The 8,117-nt window shown below is 37.6% G+C and overlaps 1 pseudogene; it reads right to left on the bottom strand.

The window, feature by feature from the left end:
- Nucleotides 1-2,901: 2,901 nt before the first annotated feature.
- Nucleotides 2,902-7,859, bottom strand: LOC136400730 (T-cell surface glycoprotein CD1b-2-like; annotated as a pseudogene).
- Between the last annotated feature and the right edge of the window lie 258 nt (nt 7,860-8,117).

Genomic DNA, 8,117 nt, shown 5'->3' with positions numbered 1-8,117 from the left:
TAGCTATAAAGAAAATAATTTTATTTTGTGTGGGTACACTACATAATTAATAATTCAAATGCTATAGAAATATTTACCTGAAACCTATGTACTCATTGCTTAAAGTCACCCCATTAAATTTAATTTTCTAAATAAAATAAAAATTATATCTATATACAACAAACAACTAAAGTTTTATAGAATAAAATTTTATCTTTTAATTTGAGCACTTTGCTGTTTCATCATAGGTCTAGAAGAGGGTGAGAACCCTGACTGTACTATATATTTACACAATGGGGCCTTTTCTAAGCCCCATTCATCTACTCAGCAATTATTCAATTTTCCAACTCTGCCCACACAGCCAACTTTCTTGGGGTAAATTTTTAGGAGGTTTATATATTCCAGATCCTCCCCTCCCATACCAAATTTTAAAGCTAAGTGATATTTTTTCTCTGAGGGCTCATTCTTTTTCAAAGTGTTTTTCCTTTAGATAACAGCTTTATTCATGTAAATTATGAAGTCAATACTGTACAAAATAACCACAATAAAAGATACAAAAAAGATCCCTTTAGTAGTATCAATCCACATTGCTCTAATCATCATTTTCCTACCTCTTAATTACACAATTTTCACATTCCTAAAAACCTTCAACAACTGTGATTCTTTCATAAACTCACCAATGAGTACATTTAGCTCCCACCTTGAAAACCTGTGTGAGAGTCCCTAGCCCCATCTGCCATGGTCTCAGTCATCACCTGTCACGTATCATTACATTCATGGCTATTGACATAAACTGGGTCCACATATTACATAAGCTCTGAAGCCCTCAAAGTGTTAACTGCAAATGCAAGAGCCTTCTTTCTCCCCCCTTTTAGTTACATTTTTGCTATGTAGCTTAAGGAGCTTTAAATTATGCTATACACAAATTAGAGTATAAAAGTTCCATATAACTTTTGCCTGGTGTCCCCTAAAGTTAACATTTTACAAAATTCTGAAAAAAATTGTCAAAACTAAGGAATGGATATTGGTACATTATCAATAACTAAATTCAAATTTTTCCATATTTCACCAGTTTTTTTCACTAGTTTTTGTTTCTTGTTCAAAGAGTCTGTCCAGGTTATCACACTGCATTTAACTATCACGTCTCCTTAATCTTCTCTGATCTGTATCATCTTCTCAGTTTGCCCTTGATTTCATAACCTTGATCATTTTAAAGAATACAGGTAAAATATTACATAATTTTTTTTCTCTCTTTTGGTTTGTCTGAAGCTTTTCAGAAAACCTTTGGGTTTATCTGATAATTTTTGGGGTTGTGGACTTGAAAAAAACACACCATAGCAATGACATGCTCTTTACATCATGTCATAGTTGGGACACATGATATCAACATGACTTATGACTGGTAATTTTAACCATAATCATCTGGCTAAGGTTGTTTCTGGAAGTTTATTTATTTTTTTACAGTAAAGTTGCTCTTTTACCTCTTCACACTCTTTTTACTGGAACCAAGACACTAAGTCTCCATTATTCAAGATGAGAACATTTTAAAGATCTGTGGTAGATGTACCTATACTTAGCAATGTGATACTGTGTACTTTAGTGGATAGATCTTATGTTAACTGTTATAACCTCCCCAAGCACGTGCGCGCTCGCGCGCGCGCACACACACACACACACACACACACACACACACACACACACAAACAAGGTAATGATTGGAAGTAATAGATATGTTTAATTCCTTGGTTAAGATGATGAAATTACTAGTGTAGGTTGTTAGATATTAATAAGGGAAGGGAGCAAAGGAAATCAGACATTTAAAAGCCTACTTGCTTCTCTAAGAAGTTACAGTTTCAGACATTTCAGAATATTGCATCTTTGCCACACTAAGGGGATTAAAACACCACCTCTGCCATTTAAGAAGAAAGGACAAATTTTTCAATCTCCCTAAGGTACAAACTTTCTATTCCCAGACTATGTGAGGAAAAAAACAGTAGAAGTCAAGATGGAGCCATAGAGGGCTGTCAGTCTAGTCTGGAAAAAGTATCTGATTGATTAGGGAGAAAATCCAACACAAAGTTTCAAATCATATAAATGTTAATTTTTTAATTTAAAGAAGACCTAGTCCTTTCCAAAGACTAAGGCAATATAGCCCAAGCATAACAAATAAGCTCTCTCTTCTTTGTACTCACTGACAACATTTGCTCCATTTATTTGTGCATTCTCCAAGCAGCCATGCAGCCCTAAGACCCATACAGGCCAGCCAGCTGCCAGTAGCTCTGTGGATTCCAAGTATGTGCCTGACCAAAGAACCAAGCAGAGAGCAGCTGAGGTAGCCCTGGCCAGTTGGTTTAGCCATGGCTCAAGGGGTTCAAGCAGGTTGGGCCTGGGTGCTATGGATGGCTCCATGGCCTTTCTGCAGGCACTAAAGTAGCTTGGTTACCTAGCAACAGAAAAGCAACCACAGAGGCAGAGCATCCCCCAGTGGGGGGCTTGTCAGGTGGATCCAGGTTGGGAGCATGTGAGAGTTTGTCTCTCTGCCACCCTACTTCTCACTTAAAAAATATTAATATTCAAGTACCACTATTATTAAACGTGTATTGCTTTCACATCATTATAAAGTAAAAAAAAAATGTAAGTTGGGGACCATCTGTACTTTATTTTATTTATTTTGAGATCTATTATTTTTTACATCTTATATCTTTAAAATCTTGGTGGAACCCACTATAAATACCACTTTATAATATATTCACAGTTCTTAACTATTTTCCTGCTAGTGTGTAAATTATATCTCACAATCTATGCAAACTCTGACTTGATTAAATATGATTATTTTTTAAGTATGATGAGATTGGGCTGACAACTTGATCTTCTGGTCTTCTGGGTACTTATTCCAAATGGGAAAGGAGACATGATGAAATCTCATGGAATATTTTGATATGATCTGTTAAGAATACAAGTAGGTTAGCTCTGTATTAGACATATTTCATAGCAACTTATTCATAATGAATAAAAGGTGGAATCAACCCAAATGTCTTTTGTCAGGTAAATGAATAAATAAACATGTTATATAAATACAATTGAATATTATTCAACCTTCATTAAATAAAAAATAAAGTCTGACACATGCTACAACATAGCTGAATATGTTGTGCTACATTGTGCTAAATAAAATAATCCAATCATAAAAAAACAAATACTGATGAATTCACTGATATGTAGAGTAGTCAAATTTTTATAGACAGAAAATGGAATGTTGGCTGTCCAGGCCAAATGTCCACGCAATGACAAAATGTTGTTCAATAGGTATACGGTTTAATTTTTCTAGATGAAAAGAGTACTAGAGATTGATTGTTCAAAAATAAAAGTGTAATTAATACTATTAAACTATCCATTTAAAAGTGACTGAGATAATAAGTTTCATGTCCTATATACTTAACCACAATAATAAAACAGGTTTACATAAAATAGATGAAAAGTGGAGAGAGAATTCAGAGCCATGGAAACAGGGAAAATATGGACAGCTGTCAGAGAGACAGGGTAAGAGGGGACTGGATCAAAGAAAATGAAGGGATTAGCCAAAAACATTAATATATAACACATAGATACAGACAACAGAATTGCAATAGCCAGAGGGAAAGGGGGGCTGAGGGTAGGGGGAGGAGAGCAAAGAAATGGGAGATAAATGGAAAGAGACATTTTGGAGGCAGGCCGAGCATGATGCAGAGTGCAGATGGTGTAATATTGAGTTGTACACTTGAAACCTGTATGATTTGGCAAACTATGTCAACCAAATCATTAAAAAATAAATTAAAAAAAGAAAGATCAAGGCAAAAGTGATATAAATAAATAAAAATGGCATAAAAGAGCAGGAGATAGACAAAAAAGTAAGATTTTAAAAAATTTACCTTCGCCTCAAGTACCATAATGCAAGACATATCAAAAGAATAAAGGTGGACAATATTATTGCCAAAATTATAAGGTGGAGGTGCGATGTCCTCGCAATTGGGAAAAGACACACAGATGTCACTGAAATACCCATTCCTGAGTCTCCTGTCCTTCCTTTGCTCACCTGAGTATCAGCTCCACCACAACCTGCTTTGATGTAAAGGCATATCCAACTTCCCCTCTCAGATTCTCTAACACAATCATCCACATCTATCTTCTATCACTTATTCTTGTGCCACTTCAACCAATTAATAGGTCCATTACTATTACTTCTTTTTTACCTTAAAGAAGTAATTTTCAACCTTTTTCATCTAATGACACACACAAACTAATTACTAAAGTTCTCTGGCACACCAAAAATTATATTATATTCTACGCTGATCCGACCAAAAAAGAAATAAGTAAATTTTTGATCCATTCACACTAGATGGCTATTACTGTATTGGCTGTTTTCATTATTTTTATTAATTGACAATCTAAGGAAAAAGAGTTCAGTGCCCCTGACTATATAAGGCAATATTGTGTTTTAAAATATCTTGCAGCACACCAGTTGAAAATTGCTGCCCTAGTATATCTCTTTCTCTCTCTTGTTTTCCTTCTTTCTTTTTTCCCTCCCTTCTTGTTTCTCTCTCACATCCATTGTTTCACCATATTGTTTTCCCCTCCGTCCATGTTTGTGGACCATCTCCTCCCATTTCCGCCAGGGCCAGTTCTTTCTCACCCCAGTGGAGGACGATGCCCTGGCCTCCCAGGCTGCTGTGCTTTACTCGGCAATTCAGGTTAGCCTCCTCCCCAGCCACAACGTCCAGGGTTACTTGAAGGCACCATGTCCCATCAGCATTGGGCAGGATGTCACCTTGATGAGTTCCTGGAAGCTCCTGCTCACCCTCATCCACATCACCCATACAGGTTTGGGGTGAAATCCTGACACATGGCACACCAGCAGCAGATGACCGGGCAAAGGAGGGGGGCCACTGGAAAGCCAGGCCTCAGGCTTCACTGGGGCAGAAAGGAGCAGGACAATGTCATATTATGACTCTATTCAAGAGCATAGGGACTAAGAAGCCCACAAATTTGGATAGTGACCCTTCCCACTTCTTTGGAAACCAAATACTTTATTGACTAATGCCCTCTTTACTTAGGCACTTCCTACCATTGAAATCACAGAATTGGGGGAAACTGAAAAAAAAAGTCTTGGGGAGAGAACAGGACTAACCTTGTCTTTGCAGTTCCGCCTTCCCTGCATCGAGAATGCCCAAGAGAAATCGAGGACAGGTGTTTGAAAGGAGCTTTTCTATGACATTAAAGATACCTTGGTATTCAGAGAGAATTGCACAAAACCTCTGTGCTCTGCTGCCATCTTGTGCAGCAGGCACACATGAATTATTCTGGAAGCTCATGAAATCCATTCCTCCCAAAGCTCCCCTCAAGAAGCTTACTGTGGTCTCCCCAGAATGCAGCTCACAGCCAGCTATAGTCTGTATTTCAATGGGATCTGGATAGAAGAAAAAGAGAGAAAAATATATTTAAAGCCAACAAGGAGAAAAGGGATTGAGAAAGAACCTAGTATTTTTTATTTGGGTCAGAAAAATGTTTGAGATGTGAAATGACGGGCCAAAAGCCAATCCAGTGTTGTCACTTGCTGAACAATGACTTTTCAGTGAACAAACTAACTACAAAAAGGTAATGCCATATGATTATAATAAAGCTAAAAAAAATTCTATTTTCCTAGTGACATTATGGCCATCAAAACAGCACAATAAATTGTTCATGTCTTTGTGTTGATACTGTGATAAACAAACCCACTCTTCTGCCAGCTTTCTAAGAGAATAGCAATACAATATGTACAGTACATTATACTTGATAAAGATAATGATGCTCTGGTTCATGTATGTTTCATATTTTAATTGTTATTTTAGAATGTACACATTCCACTTACAAAAAAAGAAGTTTACCATAAAACAATATGCCATATTATTCCATCAATAGCCTAATAATGCATCAATTGATTGGTTGATTTTCTCTTGTGCTTGATTTAATGTTATATATTTTTAGTAAAGTAATGAATATGCTCTACAAGTTTTTAGCATTGGAGCAATAAAATATATCACATAGCCTAGGTGTGTGGTAGGCCATCTTATCTAGGTTGTTTAAGTGCACTTTATGATAGTTACACAACAATAAATTTATCTAACAATGTATTTCTCAGAACATGGCTTTAATGTGAAGTGGTGTATAACTATGTTCAGAGACTTTATAAAAAATTTTTTATTTATTGCTTGGTTTTAGAGAGAGAGCTAGAGGCAGGGAGAAAGACACAGGGAGAGAGAGAAAGAGGAAGGGAAACAACAATTTGATTTCTACCCATTCGTGCACCCATTCGTTGAGTCTTGTATATGCCCTGATTGGGGATCAAGTCTGTAACCTTAGCATTACAGGATGATGCTCTAAACAATTGAGTAATCAACCAAGGTATTCTCATATTTTTCAATAAGAAAAGAACAGGGGAAAAGTATACATATCATAAATGGTGGAGAAGAGCTGTTGTTAAAGTACAGTGGGTAAGAAGTAATCGGGGTAATGTGAGAATCAGGATGATGAAGTCAGGAGTAAGTACACATTCCAGGAAGAATAGAAAAATTACATTGAGAGGAGGGAGTAGGGAGGAGATGTTTGAACAGATGGATTGAAAACAAAGTCACACTTGGTTTACTCAGGGACAGGGTAGAAAAAGTGAGGGCTTCTTGTTTGAAGTTTAAGAGAAAAAAGTTATACACAAATAAAAAGAGGCCTTTATCAGACAAAAGTGCAAGGAACAGAAAGAATCTGCAGCAAAAGGGGTTCTTGGGTTACAACACAATTTTGTTTCTATGACAGTGACATAACCCAACTTTTGGTGTAAGTCAAAACACACCCTAGCCTAACACATACAGAACACTGACACTTTTAATAGTCGAAAATGGCATAAATAAGCATACTAGGGGATGTCACCTCCCTCACATAAACCATGTTACTATGTATTTTTACACCTCACACCACCAAACTAGTTCACCCACATAGTCCATAAGCATGATGCTGATGGCTTAAACTGAAGCACTCACATCTCAATATTTTTAAAGTTTAAATAGGAGTGAACATTGTGAACTTAAAACATCATATGTCATAATTGTCATAACCTGAGGACCCCCTGTACTAAGAGGAAGATTTTTCTAGAGAAGTGTGTGCATACAGTAGGATAAACTGGAAAGGAGAGAAAGATCCTGGGGTGCAGTAGCATGAGCCAAGTGGGAGAAAGAAAAAATCATTGGTAATCTCCCCAGATCAGAAGACTGCACTCACATGTCAACTGGAATTCACTGACATGATTCTGTACTACTCGAGTTAATCCAACAAAATAGAACCGCAATATATCCACCACCTCAGTCACTTCTGCATCGCTGAAGTTGCCCTTGGACCAAGGCTTTAGGAAAATGGCAGTGCAGGAGTCACTATCCCAGCCATGAATCTGCAAATCATACAGCCAGCCTGAGCCTTGATTTTGTGCCCAGGTGCTGTTGACAAATGATGATATCAGGATGATTTGGAAAGATGATGGACCCTGGAAAGCTGTGTGTGCTGAAAGGAGAACATGGGGAGAGGGGATTAAACCAGAAAGATCCAAAACGAAAAAACAATTCCAGAGACTGAACAACAAAATGCCAATCATTTGCTTGTGCCATAACTTCCAACTCCATCCTCAGCCTCCAATATAGAAGAAGAGGGCTGGAGACGGGCTGGCCCAGACCCTCAGGGGTATGCACAGCATGCTTTCACCCAGACCTCCCACACCCAGAGTTCCAGCCAGAGTTACTCTTACCGTGCTCGTGTTCATGCTTGTTGTCACCATCAGGGATGAGATCTGCCACCATTGATACAAGTGGCAAAAGCAGCATTTTACCAGGAGATAGAACTTCTGACTCTTAGAGCTGGTGTTTGATCTCAGAACTCAGTAAACTGTTGTTTCTTTAGTCCTCTATAGTGACTTCCTCTTCCAAAAAACAAAACTCTGCCTCATCCACGTTGCACATCAGAGAAAGGCTGTGCCTCCCACACCCTGACTCTTCCACTCTGCCTGTCATTTTTACTCTAGAACTTGATTTCCATATTTTTATTTTAACTCCGGGTCTCAGCTGTTTTTCTTCACCTCAGCT

This window comes from Saccopteryx leptura, chromosome 3 (genome assembly GCF_036850995.1).
Source record: "Saccopteryx leptura isolate mSacLep1 chromosome 3, mSacLep1_pri_phased_curated, whole genome shotgun sequence".
In the NCBI taxonomy this organism is placed as follows: Eukaryota; Metazoa; Chordata; class Mammalia; order Chiroptera; family Emballonuridae; genus Saccopteryx; species Saccopteryx leptura.
Note: the sequence above shows the minus strand (reverse complement) of the source record. Positions and strands in the feature narration are given on the sequence as shown.